This window comes from Mustela putorius, unplaced genomic scaffold, assembly GCF_011764305.1.
Source record: "Mustela putorius furo isolate JIRA1106 unplaced genomic scaffold, ASM1176430v1.1 tig00003834_pilon_pilon_pilon, whole genome shotgun sequence".
Taxonomy (NCBI): domain Eukaryota; kingdom Metazoa; phylum Chordata; class Mammalia; order Carnivora; family Mustelidae; genus Mustela; species Mustela putorius.
The window spans coordinates 75,227,501-75,249,748 of record NW_025421987.1 but is presented as its reverse complement, the minus strand read 5'-3'; the positions used below and the strand labels follow the sequence as shown (position 1 = coordinate 75,249,748).

Sequence of the window (22,248 nt, the reverse complement as noted above, 5' to 3'; positions counted from 1 at the left end):
TGCATGAAAATTTATCTGTATCGATAAATTTGTTTAACCCCTTATGATTAAACTTAACGTGCTAATTATGTTATTTTGCACACCAAAAGGCTTTGGATCTTTCACAATTCACCCTGGATGCCATTCAGGTGCTCTCTTAAATATTATTGTAGGCTGTCGGACTGTTTTCCTCCAAATGGAAAAATTAATTTGATTGGGACCCAATAATAATATTTTACAGGATTATATTTTTGTTTTTGTTTTTTTCATGTGTGGCAGGAGCTTAAATAGTTTTATAAAGTGAAAAGTAAATAAAGGGAGAAGAGAGAAAGAGTGTACTAGAAGGGAGAGATGGGTCAGAATCCTTCAAACTGCCTAACTCTATACACAGTCTGTAGTTTTCTTGATTGTCTTGATTTGAATAAGGAATGGAATATTACTCTGATACGGAGAAGGGGATACAATGGAAGGCAAGATTGTGTTGTGTGGTGTTTCACAGAGGTTTAAATAATTTTTAAATCTCTTTTTCAAGTGCTTGGAACCAACCTAAGTTGGTGAGTTGTCATGGTGTGCAACACAAGTACATAATCAAGATAGAACTGAGATTTTTTTGTTGTTGTTCTTAAACTGGACTTTTAAGTAACTGTTCAACCCTGCTCAATCTATTACTCATCAGTGTTATTATAACCAAATGGCTAAAACTTCCAATCTGGTCATTTTCAAAGATACTTCCAAAGAGAAATCATTTTAAAAGCCATTCAGGAAAAATACCTTTTTTTTTTTTTTTGCCACTGTTCAGAATGGAAAGTAACTGCTTGTAACAGAAACTGCCCTAAATTCACAAAGTTCTTCATCTTCGGAGCAGTGAAATCAGTACATCGGATATTGATTATGACTTAAAAGAAAACAATGAATGAACATGAATCCTAATCATGAGATAGAGAACCTTAAACTGATCTCAGTCATAAACCCACAGTTTATTCCTTACTGCAGGAGAGTATTTTCAAATTAAGACACTGACTAAAACCACATCTCTCTACCAAAACCACATTCTCTCTAGAATTTGACTGCAATTTGTCTTTTCTTTTTCCTTTTATATGACACATCAGTTGAAAATAGATAAATAGGTGCCCAATAAAGATAGGCTATGGTAACTAAAGCCATACAAACCGAATGCTCAAGGATTTTTAAATTCTTTTATATCAGGGAGCCCAGAATATTGTCTCTTACCTAGTGTAAAATATATTGAGTCATCTTTCTGGAAAGTACCATTCAAGTTATAACATTTTGCACCCATGAAGAGCCTTGTTGAATGTTTTTTCAGGGATATTAATACAATACTACAGCAGTCTAGCTTAAAGATCACTAAGGAATGACTATGACTTATCACCACTCTGGCTAAATTAAAAAAAAAAAAAACATGATAAAGCAGCATGTACCATGTGTCCAGTAGGATGTTTTCCTAACTGTCTAATTTTTTTTAAATTGCTGAGCAATAACAGCAATAATAATAATGACAATAGCAATATTATAATACTTAACATTTACTGAACACCTACTATTATCAGGAAGCCTTCTTTTATTACTCTTCTCAACAACCACATGAGGCAGATATTATCATTAACATCATTTTGTAAATGAGTAAACTGAGGATCCAATGACCATTATTATTATGAACATCATTCTAAATTATGTGATGGGAGAAACTGTTGTAAAATAGCATGATAGCAAGACAAAAATAAGCATGATAGCAAAGATTCAACTTTATCTCTATATTTTAGAAGTCTTGGGGGTACACTTATTTACATACCATATAATAAGTTATACAACTAGTATGAAATATTCGGGATTCATGTATTTGAATCATTAATATTTCACAAATTTCAGGCAACTCTGAAAGGTAATTGAGCTGATTCGACACATGTCAAATGTGTATTAGACCTGTGTATTAGAACATGTCCCTTTAACCTTGATGAATAAAAGTTGAAGTCACATTGCAATCTAGAATTGAATTGCATGTCAAGTAATAAATGATTTCAGTAGAATAGTTTTAAGTAAATAGTTTTAAGCAGATTGTTTAAAATGTTTCAGAAAGACTAGTATAATCACTGAGTAGAAATAAAAATCATTAATACATATCAGAGCTCTTGATTTCCGTTTCTTTGCACAGGTGAATTAGTTGATCTGACTATTAAGTAAGTAAGAGTTATTAAATCTTAATAAATAAAATATTGATCATTAAATAATAAATCTTACTGATAAATATCACTTATTTAAGTAAAATAAGCTTTATTTATTTAAGATTTATTTAAATAAGTTGTACATGTGCCTCTCAAGAGTAAGCATTAATATATGCAACCAAAATTTAGAAAGTAAGATTAAATTTCCTTCAGCAGAGAAAGGGAATTGTATATAATTCCATTCAAGCTGGTGTTTTTTAAGTGTTTGAAAATACAGACTTGAAAATGTTGGTCTTGCTTTACTTTAGGCACCTTTAGTTGTTACTCATTAGGATGATAGCTCCACATGTTAGTTTAAAAGTTACTGGCACTCAATCTGGGCCTGTATTTCTCCGCTAGAATAATTTTCTTTATGAAATTCCACATTGTGGGTGTTCATCTGATTTCACATGCATGAATGCTTCAGTGCTCTCCCACTAGTTATCACTTAAATTCCTATTAGCCAGTATAACTCATGCAGAAGAATTCAATGCTGTCTTTAAAGATCACCCAAGTTATAGCTTGGGAAGACATTGTATTGTCACCCCCCTCCTTTCCCAAAAAAGCGTGCATTTAACTTGTTAGAAATCCGCTCAATTTTGTTAATGCGAAAGTGTTAGGAATAAGCCTGTGACATGATACCACTTCACATCCCTGCTGAGCAGACATTTGGAAACCTTAAAAAACAACAACAACAACAAAAAAAAAAACAAAAATGGGGGGTTGGGGATTGCAATAGACCACGGTCTCCACAATCAACTCTCAGTATATATTCCCAGGCTGAACATACCTAGTTTCTACTTTAGGAAGATGTGTGTGTGTGCACGTGTGTGTGTTGAAAGTCCATGGAATCCTACTCGGAAAAGGAAGAGAATAGAGGAAGAACACATTGAATACATGTAATCTTCTTAAGTGCTAGAGGCAAGACATTCTCAAAAGTTCAGATCTCAGTTAATGTCCCCATCTTTTATATTCACTAGTGTAGTTAACAGTAGAGGGACCATCATGTTAAACATGAGGGTCATTACCAGCCTAAGGGACAAAATTTGAGATACATTTAAAATGACACACTTTATGAATTTATACATTTCACCCTATGAACAGAATCCCTTCAGATGTTGCCCATACATTCACTGACAAATTCCATAAATGTACAGATAATCTGCAGTTAATAGAAGGCTTTTCTTCTTGCCTTTGCAGTTTCCATTTTCCCCCTTTTCCTTGCAGAGATTCTATCTTCCATGGGTCTTCGTGTGACTGTATTGTTACAGAATTTGTTCAGTACTACCCATACTAAACTGGTCATCTGGCTTTAGTCTTATCTTCCAATGGCAGGTGGCTACCTCTGTTTTCTACTTATCTTTCCATCTCCCCAATTTCCAATATTTTTCTTGTTCTTTCAGATCTTTCTTATCTACAATTTGCTCTCAAGAATAATGGGATGGAATTGGGGGTGAGGGTGGAGGGAGAGAACTGTAGTTTGAGAAACGCTCCAGTCCTCATTATTGACACATCCTTCTTCCGACCTTTTCCTTAGGATTGAGTGTTAACTGAAATAAGGTTGGTCCTGAGGTCGTTGATCTGGTTATCAGATCCTCATAGTTACCAATTAATATAGCAAACTGTTGTAGGGAGATTAGGTCATGAGTGAGCAAGCACAGAGAGGGGTTTTCTTTTTTCTTTAACCATAACTATTTAAAAAGTTATAATAATGATAACAAAAAATTGTTCCATGTCCAATGCAGTTTATTTAGGCTCTTTAGGGGCTTCAGAAACACATAATCTCTTCCACTTAACCCACCACACACACAATCTAATAATTTTCAGTCCACTTGTGTGAACTGCATTTCATTTGTTTTGTGTGGCTGTGCATTTTGCAGAAAAACACCTTGTATCAAAATCTTCCTCTGCATTACCACTCTAATACACAGAAAATGCAGAGATCACAGGTGGGATAGTAGAGAACATGTGTTTAGGAAAGTCTTGCTTTAGGAAAACACAGTTTTTAATATTTGAAATTTCAAGCTGTCCTGGCTTGCCATTTTCTTAATGTAAACGTTTTATCGATGTATAAGATGTATTGAATAAACTACACAGGGGTACCTGGGTGGTTCAGTCATTAAGCGACTGCTTTCAGCTCAGGTCATGATCCCAAGGTTCTGGTATCAAGTCCTGCATCAAGCTCCCTGCTTGGGCTGGAAGTCTGCTTCTCCCTTTCCCATTCTCTCTGCTTGTGTTCCCTCTCTTGCTGTCTCTCTCTCTCTGCCAATTAAATAAATAAATAAAATCTTCAAAAATAAATAAACTACACAAATTGTAAATATATGGCTCAAAATAGATAGATGGATAGAGATAGATGAATAGACAGATGATAGGTAGATAAAAAATGGTGATATCAGTAATCCCAGGACCTCCCTCCTGGTCCATTTCAGTTACTACCGACCCTCTCAAGTGTGACCGCTATTGGGACTAATAACACCACAAATTAGTTTTGCCATTTGACCCTTTTAAAAATAAATTATACAGTGTATATTCTTTTGTATCGCTCAACATTTTACTTGTGAGATTCTTTCATGTGGTAGCTTGTAGTTATACTCCATTTATTCCACTGCCATATAATATTTTTTCATTGTATAAATATACCACCATTTATGTATCTTTTCTACTGTTGATTGGGAATATTTTTAATGTTTTATTTTTATGGATAGTGCTACTGAGAACATTCTTGTCCATGTGTATTTTTCAGCATCAGTATGCATTTCTGCTGGGCTTATAGGAGGAAAAAAGATTACCCAGATATAGAGTATAGGAGGAAGGGGGTGCTGCCAGTTTTCCAAAGTGGTTGTACAAATTTGAATTCATATAAGTCATCTGTAATAGTTCCAGTTACATAATGTACTTTCCAACACTTGGTACTGTCATTCTTTTTTATTTTAGTCATTCTGGTGGATTTGTGGTTGCTTCTGACCTGGGATTTCAGTTTGCATTTCCTTGATGACTAATGAAGTTGGCAACTTTTTAATAAGTTTATTGACCATTTGGAAATCCTCTTTTATGACACGTGTACACATTTGCTAAAAATTTGGGTCCATTTCTCTACTAGATTGTCTGCATTTTTCATATTGATTTATAGAAGTCCTTCATATATAGAAGTCCTTCTGGATACGAATCCATGTCAAATATATGTATTATAAATATTTTCTTTTATTCCATGAACTGCCTTTTTTCATTTTCTTCATGATGGATTTTGATGAACAGGTGTTACTACCTATAAAATACTCCAGTTTGTTACTTTTTGTGTCCTGCCTAAGACATTTTTGCTTACCCAAAAGTCATGAAAATATTTTGTTTTTTTTCTAAGAACTTGATTTTTTTTTTTACATTTAGTTTTTCAATATATTTGGGATTGATTTTTGTGTATTACATGAGATGGGAGTCAAATTTATTTTTTCCACTTGACTTAGCCAAGTACCATTGATTAAAAAGACCATAATTCCCCTCATTTCATTATAGGGTCGCTTTTTTCATAAATTACCTGCTCATTTATGTGTGAGTCTATTTCTGAGCTTTTTATTCTGTTCAAGTGGTCTAATTGTTTATCCTTGCATCAAAACCATAATGCTTTAATTACTATAGCTTTATAATAATTCTCAATAATTTTAAATAATGTTTAAGTTCTCCATCCTTGTTGTTCAAGTTTATCTCGGCTATTCTTGGCCCTTTTTATTTCCATATAAAATGAGAAGTTTGCTGTGGCTTGACTTATGATTAAGTTATGTTCAATTTTGGTTAAGATTTCAGGTACATTTGGAAAAGAATGCACATTCTGATATTCTTTGATGCAGGAGGATTCTACATATATCAGTTAGGCCCAGTTCATTACTTGTGTTACCCAGAACTTCTATGTCCTAAGAGGGTTTTTTTTTCCTCTTTCTTTTCTTTCATTTTTTTAGGAGGGGTGTCTGCAATTCAATCAACTATTGAGAAAGGCGTGTTAAAATTTTTTTACTATGATTGGAGATTTGTCAATATCTCCTTTTATTTTTGTGAATTTTTTGCTTTGTGTATTTTGAAATCATGTTAGTGACTGAATACAGATTTAGAATTATATTACCTTTTCCGAGTCTAATCCCCTTTTTGTATATAATACCTTATATCAGTCAAGCTACAGTCAGAAAACAGAAACTACATTAAACAGATTTACTACAAAGAATTGTTAACTGAATTAAATAGCTGCTAACTACGAGGAAGAGTAGAAAAAGAACTCCAAGGATTATAGAGGTAGGACCCACAGCAAACAGGTTACACCTCTTAGAGCTAAGAGAAAGTAAACAGAAAAGGAATGTGAAGCCTTAGAGGAGGTGCTGCAAGGCTAAGGGCATAGGGCATGACTAACTAATAGTAACTATTAGTTACCACTAATAGTAACTAAAATGAGATTCCTTTGCCTGGAAAATGGGTGAACAGTGAGGATGTGATGAAGAAATTTGCCAAAAGGATACCTTTGCTTAACTGTGAGGGCCACAACAGCAGAAGTAAATGCTGCCTGGACTCTTGCAAAATGCTGCCTGGATCTACAGGATACTGGCTGAAACAAACCCTTGAAGGGAAAGTCCTTTCTTTCTTTTGCAGCTTTGCAGTGTTTCTCTAGTACCCTCTATTGGTGGCCAGCTGGAAAAAGAGAAATGTAGTATGCAGAATTCAGTTCCAGTAAGTACAGGGTGAGGGGTACTTCTGGAGTTAGGAGACAATAAATTACTAACTAGCACACCTTTTTTATGTCTACTAATGTCCCTTGCCATAAAGCCTACTTTGGAGTTAGAGCCAACCCATTCTCCTGGAGGATGTTTCCATGCTGTATCCTTTTGCACAGTTATATTTTCAGTTTTCCTCTGTTCTTGTATTTAGGATGTATCTATAATAAGGAGAATATAGCTGGGGTTTGTATTTTTTCCGGTGTGATAATTTTAGACTCTTAATTAGAATATTTAGTACTTCTAAATCTAAAGTAATTGGTGCTACATCTGGGTTGATATCTACTGTATTGTTAACCTGGTTTTTATTTGATCCTTTTTCTTTCGTTTCTTGCCCCTTTTTTTGATTAATCAGAAATATTTAATTTTTTCCTAATTAGTTATGCATTCTTTTACTAGTCTTCAAAATTTAACCCCAAGATTAGAATATGAATCCTTGACTTATTACAATCTAATATAAGTGATTCTTCTTACCAAATTATTACTAATTTTAGAATATTAGAATTCTTTAATTCCTTTTACTTTTTCCCATTTTTGTATCATCGTTGCCATTCTTTTAATTCTACATACATTTTAAACTTGGTAAAAACATTTCTGCTATTGTTTTATACAGTCAGTTGACAATATTCATTTTATATATATTATTATTTTATCTATAATATATTATATATAATTTTATTTATATTTTATTTATTTATATTTATATATAATTTTATATATTATATATAATTTTATTTATATAATATATATTACATATATTATTTTATATATATATATTTACTTTTACAATTACTCTTCATTCCTTACTGCAATTCTTTCTTGCTTCTTCTTCATTCTCACTCTGTACTCCATATGGGTTCCAACTACACTGCTGTTAGACTTTCACTGTGTTCCACATTTCTCCAAAGTTCTTTGCTATGTTTTTCATTAGTTTACTTTTCTGCTTAAATTCAGATATGTTCTACTGCTCCTTGAGTTTACTAATTATGTCTATTATTGCATCTAAAAATCAGTTCATTTAATCTACCTAATGAATTAATTTCAGTGTATTTCTCAGTTCTAGAATTTTTATTTGATCCTTTTTTACAGATTCTAATACTCTGGTAAAGTTCTTTATGTTGTCACTCTCTGTTGTTTTGACTATGTTAGTTATTTTAAATTCTTTAGCTAACTCCAATATCATGTTTATCTATGGATGCATTTCTATTGTCTACTTTTTCTTTTGGTTTCTTGATTATGTTATCATGGGGAGTCTGGGGAGCATACCTAATTTTTTATTAAAGATTGACAATTATGTATAGAATATTATAGAGGATGCAGTGTTGCATTTCCCTCTGTAATGAATTCATCCCTCTCTTCACCAGGCAGATAACATCATAGTTCATCATAATTTAATCATGAACTGTTCCATGTTGAGGCTGGGTTGAGGCTCTGGAAAGAGTGTACCTTTACGTATGGTTCACTCTGGTTCTCAAGAATTTTCAGCTGAAAGTCCGGTGTTTCTCTAAGGCCCTTCCCCTTCCTTCTGCAGGTCCTTTCTGTCAAGACTGCCAAATTTTGCATTGCTTTTCAGAGTCTTTCCACTTAGGTCTTTGGTATTTTGCCACATGAAGGCCCAGAAATTGGCATTTTTTGATGTGATAAACATCTCTGTATTTGAGGCCCCTCAGATACCTACCCAAAGCTGTGCTGGTTTTTTGTCACTCCTTCCCCAGTTCCAATGCTGAGATTCTCAGTTACCTCCCTATGCCCAATTGGCAAATGCCCCCAGGATAAAAATGGCTCTAAGTCACTTCAGTATAGAATTTATACCCTCTCTGTTTCTCATTGCCTTCCCAGCATCCTAATACTCTCAGACAATTTGGTATTTTATACTGTTTTTCTGTTTGTTTTCAAGAAAAGTTATGATCTGCTGCAAACTACTACATCTCTCCACCATAGCAGAACCTGACATGTAACCAAATAGTTTGATACATTTTGGCAGATTCAGACTGTGAAAATCACTAATTTAAAAAGTATGGCTTCAAGTTTGATACACATCAAAAATTTTTTCCAAGCAGTTCCTTTGACTTCATGGTTCTCTTTTTCAGAGATTAATTAGGAAAATATTAGTGGATAATTAATATTCAATCAGTTTTCAAATATTTCTCAATTCCAGAAACCTGTAAATCTTCATTAAGTATAATTCAAACCTGATTGAAAAAGTAGAAAATGTATTTCTAAACTATTTTTATATCTCCTCTATCTTAATTCTAAAATTAATTTCTCCTGCAGACAAATGTGTTTCTGCAAAATAAGTATCACTACTTATACCAGAAAAAGATTCAAAAAAATCTTCAAATAATAATACTAAAAAACTGTAGTGGGAAGCAACTAAATGATTTTGTTTCTGTCTTTCTTGATGAGGGGGAGAAAGGGCAGTGTGGTGTATTTGGTAAGGGAGGCCCAGAGAGCCCTCTTTGCCCGCATTACCCCCCTTTTTATCTTCCAGAGGAAAGTAGAGGGATGCTGGCTATACTTTGAAATGAGGCTGTGTGTTTCAAACCTGGGAATGGGTAAGAGGGGATCTGTGCTTTGAGCAACCTGAGCCAGAGGGAGAGGGCTATTGGAGGGTTGAAAGGAAGAAGCATGGTACTTGTCAACTTGTACCTTTCATTGGGAAAGAAGGCAGCAGCCAACAGTAGCTCAGAGGTTTGTAAACTGAGTCTGCTGGCTTTAACAAGGGAGGCAATGAAGTCATATTAAATATAAAAAAATTGTTTGTGCAAAAATGAACAATATATATAAGATCTAAAGAGTTCTGTTTGAAAATACTTCATAGTTCATTCAGTAAAATATCAAACGAAATCTAGAAAAGAATCAGGTAAACCCTACTTTGACTCGCATGTTTATGTGAAATGGCTTGGCATACACACATAGGGAGATAAATCAATCAATCTCTTTTTCTCTCGCTTTCTCTTTCCTCTTAGGTTCTGTGGTAAGTGTGATACAATATTATGCCATTAATCTTTAGGCAAATCATGTAAATAATCTTATCTAAGAGTTTCTGAAGTGTTAAAAATGACCCTTTATTCTTCAACTTCTAAGGGAAAGGACAGCTTAGGGATTGTTAAATTGAAATGCAGTGTAAACATATTTTAAGATATTATAATGACAACAGTGATAGTTTTATTATATAACATGTTGGGAGATGAGGAGATTTCTATCTTTACTTTCTATCTATCTCCAATCCCATTCTGAAGATACTTTACAGGAATTTATAATGATCTTATGTGAAAATAAACATCCAGTTCAGCCTCAGGGAGAAATAATTTAGAAGCAGTCTCATCTTCATGCCTCAGGTTCTACTTGTGAGGTAAGAGTGGTGAATATTAATTATTCATTCATTACCTGTGGTGTACCCATTTTATGAATCATGCTATATTTGGGCGGGGATGTATTATAACAGTGGAAAGTAGATGAGCTATCTCTACTTGTGATTGGTATTCTCTTATTTTACTGATTGCTCTCCAGGACACAAACTCCTCAGGGAGCAAATGTCTTGAGATTCATCTTTTTGTGTGTGGAAATATTAATTACCAACTTGTGAAATATAGGGAGAAAAATTGTGTGTGTGTGTGTGTGTGTGTGTGCATACAAACAGTTTTACAATATAAAACGAAGCACTTATAATTAAACATTACTCATATGTTTATGTATAAACATTATTATGTTTGGAATTAGTTCATGATATAGTATATACACTATATTTAACAACTATCCTTTGTAGAACACTTATTATGTGCCAGATGATGCATTAGTCCCTAACACATGTTGTTGCTTTGTTAATCCTTCAATCTTCCCTATGGGGAATGAATTCATTTTCATGTTTTAAGGATAAAGAAACAAAAGATCTATCGAAGTTAAGTAGTCTCTTCAGCAAGAAATAGAATTAGGATTTGAATTCATATCTCTTTAAGTCCAAAAGGCATGTCTTGTCCTCTATGCCACTTTGATTCTTAAGCTTGGAACACCCTCCCAGGAAAGCCAGATAGCAGCTCTGATCTCTTGCTCCCAAGCTCTCATGAAGCACAATCTACCCCAGGAATTAGCCCGGTATTTTCACCTTGAAGGCATTCAACAAGTGCTTGTTTACTAAATGGATGATTGAATATCTACCAGTAATTCATCCTTATAAACTTAGTTTTGGGGAAGGTAAGTGTGTAGACCTTAAAGTGTTTCTTGAGCATCAGCTGCTACTGCATCCTCTGTCTTCTGGCAATCTGCTTCATCAGTGCCAACTCAGGTTCATCAGAAGGAAGCATGCAAATGCATTGGCCCTGGGCCAGCCTAGTCACCAGAACACTATGTCAGACTTCCCTGGAATAGACTGACCATGAGCATGCTTAGGGCACCAGCAAATAGCATCTCCCAAAAAACAACTTTCTGGAAAAAATCTGGTCTAGAATTTAAAATTTCAAAAAAGCAATTAGCATAATAATATCTGAATGTTGAACATTTTAAAAATTTATTTTGTTGTTTGGTATTGTTTTTATTAATACTTTCATTTATATATTTGTCTTACTAATACTTTTTTTAAAAAAGATTTTATTTATTTATTTGTCAGAGAGAGAGCACAAGCAGGGAGAGTGGCAGGCAGAGACAAAAGCAGACTTCCTGCTGAGCAGGGAGCCCTATGCGAGACTCTGTCTCAGGATCTTGGGACCATGACCTGAGCAGAAGGCAGACACTTAACCAATTGAGCCTTCCAGGTGTCCCATTTTACTAATACTTTTAATTTCAAGTGGTGGGAGATGAAGTGGGAAAGTCAGGAGGTGGTGCATATATAGTAACCATATTAATGTTTTGGACCTCTTGTATTTCTACTGTAGCCATTCTCTGCTTATTAAACATGCAGATACCTGTACATCTACCCCAGACCTAGTGACTGAAATCTGTGGGGCCTGGAACCTAAGGGGCCTCAGCCGATTCTGGTGCATACTAACAGAATCTCCACTGAATCATAAACTCTTTGAGAGTAGAAGTGATCTCTAGTTCAACATTGCATTCCATGCTGACACAGATCATGATAGAGAGTAGCTTATTAGTCAATCATGAATGAATAATTAAATGAATTAATGGATTTTTAAAAGATAGATTTTTTTCTGGGGATAAAAATACATGTTTATAAAAAATAAAAAATTAAAAAAAAGAAATTAAAAAAAAAGATAGATTTTTTAAAGTCATCACTGTAATCTTCCCTTATCTTGCTTATTTAATGCAATGAGCTTTTGTTTCCAACTAATGAAGACATTATGTTTTTAACAAATAAATGTCGCGATTACATTTAAAGAAATGTGGATGTGATAGAAATCTAGAACCAGAGTCTATACATCAACTTCAAGTATTACTGTTGCCACCAAATAGGGATATGCTCTCTCTGGTCCTTATCTTCAAAATGAAGGAATTGGAATACGTATTCCCTGTGAGTCCCTTCCATTGTTCAAAATTCAGTTTTCAGATTTTAAAATGTTTTAAAACAGTCCTTATTAGGTAAATGTTTGTGTGTACTCTTACTTAATTTATATTTCTTGAAAGCACAGGTTTTACTTTTTTAAAAAAATGAGGATACATAAAGTCAAACAGTATTTTGGGAAAAGGCTAAACATGTTTTTATCAATAATTTAGTGGTGGTCAACCCTCTGTGTAAGCATTATAGTAATACTGTAAATTGGGAAGAGAAAAATCACCATTTTGGAACTATCATTAAGATTGGTCAGTCAAAAGATCCTCAGTAGATGCTAAATTGGGAGAGAGAAGGTTGATGAGGAGCAGAATAATCACATGGTTTCAAAATGTCTCCCCAGAGGCTGCTTTTAAGTTGCCAGAGGGAAATCTAACATGTTGACCAGGTGATTAAAACAGACATCACCAAAGAAAAGCAAGTGAACATTGTGTGCCTTCGAATGTAATACCTGAGGAAAGACACAACATCATTCTGTAGTATTCTGACTGGGTAGCCTTAACCCAAGTCTAATCATGTAGAAATATCAGACAAACCCCAATTGAGGTAGACTTTATAATCTGTTCAAAAATGCCAGTGACTTGGAAGACAAGAAAAAGCCTGGGAAACTGTTTCAGAGCAAAAGAAACTGAGGAGACATGACAACTATATGCACTATATATCTTAGAATGAAACTTACACTGAAGGAAAAAATAGTAAGAGGGCATCATTAAGACAACTGACAAAATTAGAATTGGGACTGTAGATTAGACAATAGTATTGTGTCAGTGTTAAAGTCAATGAATTTGATAAATATATTACACAAGACAAATATTACTGATCTTAAAAAATGTGCACTGAAGTAATAAGGGGTAATGAGGCATGATGTATACAACCTACTCACAAATGACTCCAAAAGAATAACTAATAAACATATATATGTGTATCTGTCTATACATGTCTACACTACACTAAACACACACATACAAGCACACATGTTAAGGAGAGGATTATGAATGTAGCCAAAATGTTTAAATTGTTGGCAAATATGGATAAAGGGCAGTTGAGTTTTCAATATTATTCTTACAATTTTTCTGTAAATTTAAAATTATTTCTAATAGAAAGTTGGATTTGTTTTATTTTGTTTTGTTTGGCTTTTTAAGATACAGTTCCCACTTCTAGGTAGATTTAACTTTAAAATATGTTTTAAAATATGAGCAATTAAGTAATTTAAAGTGTAGATAAAAAGATACAAAATCTTCATGGTTACTGTTTAATTTCATGACACAGACAAAGCCCTAAGCTATCCAATATATGGTTGGTTTGTTTTTTTTTTTCATTTGGAAATGACAACTGTGACAATTCACTTTGTGTGTTGTGGTAGGAGGCAGTGGGGTGAGGTAGAAAGAATTCTGAGGGCTGCATGATATGGTTTATAAGCACTGATTTGCTGTGTGACCATAAGCAGGTCATTTCACCTGCCTGAGACTCCCATTTCTTCATCAACAAAGTAAGATTAGATGTGAGTATGTTGAAAGGCTTTCCTCCTATAATTCTGAGTTATAGTCTAAGAAATAAAACATGAAAATCTAAAAATTAAAAACTCTACCAACACAATTAAAGAGGAGAACAAAGTTAAAGGGAAAAGAGTTTCTTTACACACCTATATAGTCTCAGCCTCATAAGTAGATAAAAACTTGGATCACTTTTATAAAAGAACAGAGGAATGTTTGCAAAGAAAACAACAAAATTTGAACTTTCAGGATGTCCATGAATTTGGTGGGATGATTGCATTTATGTTTTAAAAAGAAATGTAGCCAGGGGTGCCTTCCTGGCTCAGTCCAAGACCATGCAACTCTTGATCTGGGGTTGAGAGTTTGAGCCCCACACTGGGTGCAGAGATTACTATAAATAAATAAATAAATAAACTTTTAAAGCAGTGTTACCAAAGGTCTGTGAGGTACACAAAAATTTTACTTTCCCTATTTTCATATTCCTGCCACAGCATATGAATTATTATTCTTACAAACCTACTAGATTAAAGAATTTAGAGAAGTATAGACATATCCTCATGGACTGCACTTGTAAAGATAGCAAGTTATATCATTATCACTTTACTGGAAAGGTCTTAGTTTTCTAATGCTTTTGGTTCTGTATGAGCCATAATTTATGTCAACAAAGAATCAGAAAATAATTATTTATTCTCTAACAATGATTAAACTAGACAAGACCAGAGTTAGTGTGTCGTAAATGACTTAAAGTAGCAAACAATAAAAATTTTAAGAAAGGAAAGAAAAAAGAAATGGGAAGGGTAGGAAGGAAAAGAAAAGAGGAAAGAGAAGAATCAGGATGCCACAGAAAAGCTTTCAATGGTGAAATCCAGTTGTAAAAAGCTTCCTTCTATTTAGGTGACTTTCAGCTAAACTGTCTAAGCATTTGTAATGTGATGCAGCAAGTGGGAAAAAAGATAATTTTTAATTCTTCACTAAGTGTGCATATAGATACGATCTTCCATTTGTCCAATCAACAAATATTTATTGTGTAATACTGTATGTCAGTGCATTCTGAATATAAAGCAGTGAACTAGGTATATGCTGGTGGAAGAAGACAGATACTAATGAAACATACATAAGTAAATATCACTGTGATAAGTGATGTGGAGAGATTAGAAATAGATATATGACTGGGGTGGGTAGTTACTTTAATTCATCAGAGAAGGTTTCTTTGGGAACAGACATTTAAGCTTTGATCTGAGTAACATGAAACACAGTAAAGAAAATATTCCAGAGCAACTAGTACAAAGGCTTCAAGATAGGAATGTACTTGCTAAATTAGCAGAACAGAATGAAAGCAACGTGGCTGAAACAGTAGAAAATGGAGGAAAGTTGTGATGAATTTTCAGAAGGAGCAGAACATAAGGGATGTGTATTTTATTCTAGGTGTTATGGGTAGTCCTTGAAAGGTTTTAAGTAGGAAAGTGGATCTGATTTTCATTTAAAAGGATGATTTGGACTGCTGTATATGAGGAAGAAATTATAATAATCTAGGCAGGAGGTCTTGGGGCCTGGAGGAAGGTCTCTCATGAATATGCAAAGAAGAGGAACTTTGAAAGAAAGAGTCCACAGGACATGATGATGAATTGTAGGATGGGGTAAGTGAAAGAAAGTAGTCAAAGAAAACTTGTAAAGTTCTGTCCAACTAAATAGATGTGGGGGGCATATACTGGAATGGGAAAGACTGGAAGAGGGGGCGATTTGAAGGAATGAAAATGAAGAGATTTGTTTTGGGCTTAATTTTAAGATGCATATTAGATAATTCAAGTAGAGATGTCACATAGACAGTTGAGTCTACAATTTTAAAATTCTGGGAGTCTAAAAGGGCTAGAGTTGGAACACTGGGTGTTAAGAGCATTTGATGGAATTTGAAGCTATGGGACCAGACAAATCTCCTAAGGAGAGAATGTACTTGGAGAAAAGAAGTGGCTCCAGCTCTCAGGTGGAACAAAAGAGGAAGAGCCAACCCAGAAGACTTAAAAATAAGTGGCCAGTGAAATAACAAGAAGATAGCAAGAGCAGGGTATCATAGATGAGGAAAAACGTGTGCTGATAGAGTGTCACCTGTTGAAGAGTGCTTTTGGACCACCTGGCAGATGAGGGCCTAGAGTCAGCACCAGGAGAGTCATGGTAGACCAGTACAAGAGCTGCCTTTTAAAATTTTTTTCCTTTCTTTTTTTTTAATTTTTTTAATTCGAAAATAGTTATCAGAAAATGTTTCAGTAGTTTTAGGTGTACAACATAATGATTCACCTTTTCTGTATGTTATGCTCAGCTCACCATGTAGCTACCATCTGTCACCATACTAACTATTGCAGTATCACTGACCATATTCCCTATTATTTCTTTATACAAGAGCAATCTTAATGGAATGGTAAAGACTGAAGCCTGAAAAGAGTGACTTGGGAAGAGGCTATGTGATGAAAAAGCAGATGTAAAGAATATAAAAAATTATCTTCACCCATTTTGCAGTGAATGGTGGAAGCAACAGGGGACAGTGGCAGGAAGATGTGGAGGCAAGGGAGTTTGCTTATTTATTTTTCTTTAAAAGTATTGCTAGATTAGTGTGCACATCAACAGGATTAAGCAAGAGAGGAAGAGAGGATGTGGAAAGGTGACAATTGTAAGACCATAGTCATTGAGAAGATGGAAACATGGGATCCAGACAGAAGATTTTATCCTTTGAAAAAGCAAAGGAATGTCCAGGGAGGCTGCTTGTGTAATCACCTCACCTTTTCTCTTAGTTTATGTTCCATTACATGAATTCTATCATTTGATTCTCACATATCCAGTCATTCCCATTTCCAGAGGAGGAAAATAAAGTTTAGAGAAGTTGAATAATTTCTCCTAGAACATTCAGTTAGTAGGCAATAAATGTAGAATTCAAAGTTTTCTTGCAACTCCAACCTGAATGCTCTTTCTACTATATAATACCTTGATGAAGCCACCATTCTAAAGCCTTCTTCAGTGCAACGTGGCAGGTAGTCACAGTGTATCACATACAGAGAAGTGCAATTGCTTTGATGCCATTATTCCCGTTTGGTTGGTGACTTAGTGATCAGCAAATTGGTTGGTAATTTCAAGTTTGAAATTCCTGGAATCTGCTCATGTGATGTTTAATGTCCAATGTCCACATCCTTGCTTTCTGAATCGAATGACTGCTAGAATATAACAAGGCCACACTTATGCTTGCAACTAACTAACTAGCTAATGAACTAAATCCAAAATCTAATGCTTTTCTCAACAAATTTGATTCAGATACTTGCTGCCCAGAAATTGCCAGTTCATTTTACCATTTTAAATGGAGTTGCATGCAATAAGAAGGCAGTAAAGTTAAATACCTGGTTATTGGATTAAAAAAAAAAAAAAAGGTAGGGAAAATACAAATCCAATTGAATGATGGTGCAGTACAGAAGAATTTATAATCCTGTTTTCAAAAGTTATGGAATGTGATATTAGATGTCCTCAGTTCAAGTCTTAGATATGATAAACTCTTGGCAATCACTTTCAAGTTGCTTAATCTTTTGGTTTCCTCATTAGTAAAATGAGGGTAGTAGTGCTGTTTAAAAGAGTTGTGAGAAATAGAATAATCCAGTGAAATAACTTTGTAAACTTGGAGTACCTGTTGGTTGCTATTATTATTTATATAGTACTACATAATGTGTTTTATTTTGTATTTCTTAACAAGCTTTGTGAGCCAAATTTACTCTCCCTTCTGATAATGGTGAAATATTCCTTATGGGGCACTTGGATAAGAGAAGAAAATTGCCTGCAGAGGGACACTTCTCATTCTACCTATTCTAAAAAGCAAATCTTTTGAAATTGCCTCAGTCACATTTTCCCACAGAAGCATGTCCATTACTGCTACCATAGTACTCACTTGAGCCACGCACTCATTTGAATAACAAATGTGCATTGAGGGCCTGTTATATTCCTGGCTCTGAAGGAACTAGACATCAGGATAGTAAAAGGATGGTGACACATTTCCACTTCTCCAGTAGTTCACAGTATAGTACTAGGATGTCACCTCTATATAAATTTGTTTATCTATATATCCCTCTCCCCATTCTCCATTTCTACCTCCAGGTATGAGCTCTAGAATGCCAAGACCCTGTCTTGGTCATCTTTAGTTTCCTTTATATTACTTGTTACAATTTGTTGCTTATAGTAGGTGTTCAATAAATAATTGAATTGAAGAAATATTTTTAACGTATTTTTAAAAATACCAAGGTGTACTAGTGGACTAACAAGCAAGATGGTTTTTCTCATAATGTTTCTCTGGTTACATTTAACAGCAAGTTAAAATTAGATCCTTTTCTTTTTTTTTAAGAAAGAAAACCATAGCAACTGTGATGTCGAATGTTTCAGAGAGCACATTTTTAAGGATTTTCTTTTTCTGAATTGCCTATGTCTGAGGCGACTGTTTCAATTGAAATTCTAATAAATAATTTGTGGTACTAATAGCCATATAAACCACTGTCTGTATTGAGGAAGCAACAGAAACTGCCACATAGAATAGAATGCTTGATAAAATGCTTAAAGAAAAAGAAATGTGTTGAAAATCCACTGGATATATTTAAATGGTTACTCCCTGGAAATGGTTGAACATTAACCTCTCTTTGTTTCTTGTATCTGTATTTATTACAAAACCTTAGAGATTGTTCTAATGTTTCATATAAATATTTTCCAGAGATCTTCTTTTTTTAAGGCATGTCTCTATGAGGAAATCAATTTTATGGTGCTATCTTCTAAATTAAAGAATGAGTATTTTTACAGAGTGTTATCAGTGAATACTTCTTTGACATACATAATGATTGCCTAATAGTTTTCTCTAAAAGTATTTTTATTGAAGTAATGATTAAAGTATAACTCAATGCCTTAGGAACACTGACTAATGTCATGTTAATCAACTTGACTATTTAAAAAAATGAAGAAGTTGATAGTTTAAATCTAGTTGGTACATGATTCACTTGAACTATCAAAGAAGAAAATGTACTTTACCCAGGACCAAATTTAAAATAAAATTTTTAAAAACTAGCAAAATATCTCAGATACAACTTTTGCACAGTTACAGGCCATATCATTATAAAAATCCAATTTGTTTCTCTTAAAATTTGTAAATTAACCTTTGACTCCCAGCATCCATATTGTTTTAACATCTTTTGAATGCCTACTCTACGCAAAGCACTGAACTAATGTCAGGATAAGTAAAGCATATTTCTGCTTTTAGGGAGCTTATGGAAAGAAATAAGTCATTTGTGCATAACTGCAATGTAGAAAATAAGTGGTATAAATGCCATAGATATTCTGAGGTGGGAGAGATGGATAACATCTGGCTAGGTTTGGACAAGTACAATGAGCTGGGAACAATAAGATGGAGGATTCTTAGCAAATAGACTAGAAACCAGTATCTTTTGGAAGTAACAAGAAATTCAACTTGACTTCAGAGCAGTTTATAGGAGTGCCAGATAAGTCTGGAAATATACACTGGGCTAGGTGGTGAAAGGCCTTGAATTCCAGATTATTTAAGTGTAATTTTATAATGTTTTAAAAAAATTGTAAGGGAGCAGTTGCATAACCCTTCTGTAGATATGCAACAATTTTTATAAAGAACAGGCTCTAAATCTGAAGATGAAGCACCTGATTTGTAACCAACATTGAAAAATATTGATTGGGTTCAGCCATACTTTTCAGCCTGCACATTTAGGCCACTTTGAGACACTAAAATATTTATTCTGAGTTTTTGAGGGGGCCTGAATTATTGTTTCTTTTCTGAATTTGGATGCTTGAAAACAAAATATCTGCCCTCAAACTTTCTCCTTCTGAGTGCTCTGTGTACCCTGTACACTTTTTCCTCCTTTATTACTGTTTCTTGTACAAAACTGAAGATCAAATTATGATTTATACAAATGGTTTAAGGACTGATGCAGAATATACTCAAATGCCTGTTTCTTAAAAACAATAAAACCTTCCTTCTTGAAATGAAAAAGGGTTTGGGAAGGAAGATTGGAGTGGGGAATTTGAATGAAAAATGGACAGAGGAAGGAAGAGCGAGAGCGGGTTGAGGCGGGGAGAGAGAAAGGGAGGGAGAGCAATTATCTTCTAGAAGAAATGGTCATAAAGATAAATTTATACATGTGTATATTTCAAGAAATGTGAAATAAATACAGAAAAGATAAGTAATGCTGCTGTAGATGCCAGAATGTTACTAACTACAACCAACTACAGATATTCTGATACATTTTAATGATAGGTTTTGAAACCAGAGTTTAGAAAAGATACCTGGGACATACTATGAAAATTTTGGAGTAGGTCACCCACCAGCAATTCCTATTTATATTTTTCAATCGATTGTAAAAATGAATATGAATCCTTAAGATCAAATATTTTGAGCTTTAAACAAGTTTTCAACAGCATCACAACTCTTTTGCTTCGCAGATAACATTAGACGAAGAGAGAAAAAAACCCACATTAGACCAAGGGGGAACATAAATATAATTTCTATAGTATTCATAAGAATCCCTCTTTATTTGGAGCTTAGTCACATTGCGGTTTATAAATTTTACTCAGAATTCCATGCAACATTTAAAAAAAACACTTAATGCATATGCGGGATGTCGGAGTTGTGCTACTTCCATTTCTGCATCTCCGCTATTGAAAGAAATACTAGTATACATGTGTATCCCTAGTGTTCATCCACCATAGATCCTAATTCAAGGACCAAATCCTATATGGAATAAGAGAAAACATAAGATAGAATGATGGCCAAGTCAGTTTCCCCTCACAACTCTGACTAGCCACATCAGTGGTCAAAGAAATGTATTGGATGCCAGCCATAATTCAAAGAGAAGAAAAAAAAACCCCAGAGCCTTGTAAATAGTAATGCTGTGTTGATGGGGCCTATAATTCTCAGTCATGGTTATCTTCTTCAGTATTGAGCATAATATAGACTGGTAAAATTTTTAATTTTTTTAGATATTTTCCCCTATAGACACAGAACTCTGTCAGTATAAATCACTGGGGAAATATTCCGATATGAAACCTTTGCAAATTAACATCCAAGACCACTATTATTGGAATTATTAGCACTTGATCTTTCCTATGAGATCTGGACCATCATAGTAGGGTTTTTGGTATGTCCATGTTTGACCTAAGCCCTTTCTGATGACACAAATATACAATGATAGAGGGAGAAAAGTGTCTCAAGGTACAGCCATATAATACAGTTTTGCTACTTTCTTTGTTTTCCTTAAGAATTACCAGGTCATGAGTTGCTTGGGTGGATCAGTTGGCTAAGTGTCTGCCTTTGGCTCAGGTTACTATCCTGGAATCCCAGGATGAAGCCCTGCATCTGCATCCGGCTTTCTGCTCAGTGGGGTGTGTGTTTCTCCCTCTGCCTTTCACCCTGCTCGTGCTCTCTCACCCAGCTAGTGCTCCCTGGCTCTCACTCTTACTCTCTCAAATAAAGAAATAAAATCTTTAAAAAAAATTACTGGGTTAAATTTCAAGGTGTTTTACATGTTTTCAATAGGCAAACTGCTGTCTTTCAAACAAATGGACAATTTTAATAAAATCATAAATTTTGAGAAGCTACTCAGGACTTTATCTTGAGTCAGGTACTGTCCTTGTGGTAGATAAGAAGAAGTAAGAAAGTTAGCTTTTATGTCATTGTTATCCTGTTGTCATCCTCACGCCTTGCATTTTCTCTCCTCTCTGTGTTCTGATATAAGTCTGCCATTAGCTGTAAAGAACAATATGCTAATAGAGAAAGAGTGGAGAATGCTAGAAGTAGTGAGTGGAAGTCTTAGGAAGGAAATAGCAATTCAGGTTGTATTATACAGAGATTAGAAAAACTAATGACTAACAGTGTAATATGGATAAGTAACGTAACCTCTCTATCTCTTAGTTTCTTTGGAAAATGTGGTTCTTATTCCTATATACCCTAAAGAATTGTTCCCAGGACAAAAACATCAGCTTTTGGGTCAAAGAATCTTTAAAAAATAGGAACCAACTATACTACATAATTATTAAATCTTAGCACATTTTATATTTTGAAATTAATCTAGCATCAGAGATAATCTATAGTATGCCTTTGAATCAAAAGACCATTAGTTATTAAATTTTTTGGATAGTAATGATTTAGGCAAATGTCTCATCTCTATATAAGTACAGCTTGATACCATTGCTACAAAAAATATTAATACAGTAGACTTAAGATGAATATATGGCTCCACATTAATGTGAGGTTGAAGGTCATGTTC

General features: G+C 34.2%; 1 protein-coding gene across 2 annotated transcripts in view; it reads left to right on the top strand.

The window, feature by feature from the left end:
• SPATA16 (spermatogenesis associated 16) overlaps nucleotides 1-22,248 on the top strand; it is a 244,138-nt gene that overhangs the window by 884 nt on the left and 221,006 nt on the right. The gene's annotated exons all lie outside the window — the stretch shown is intronic.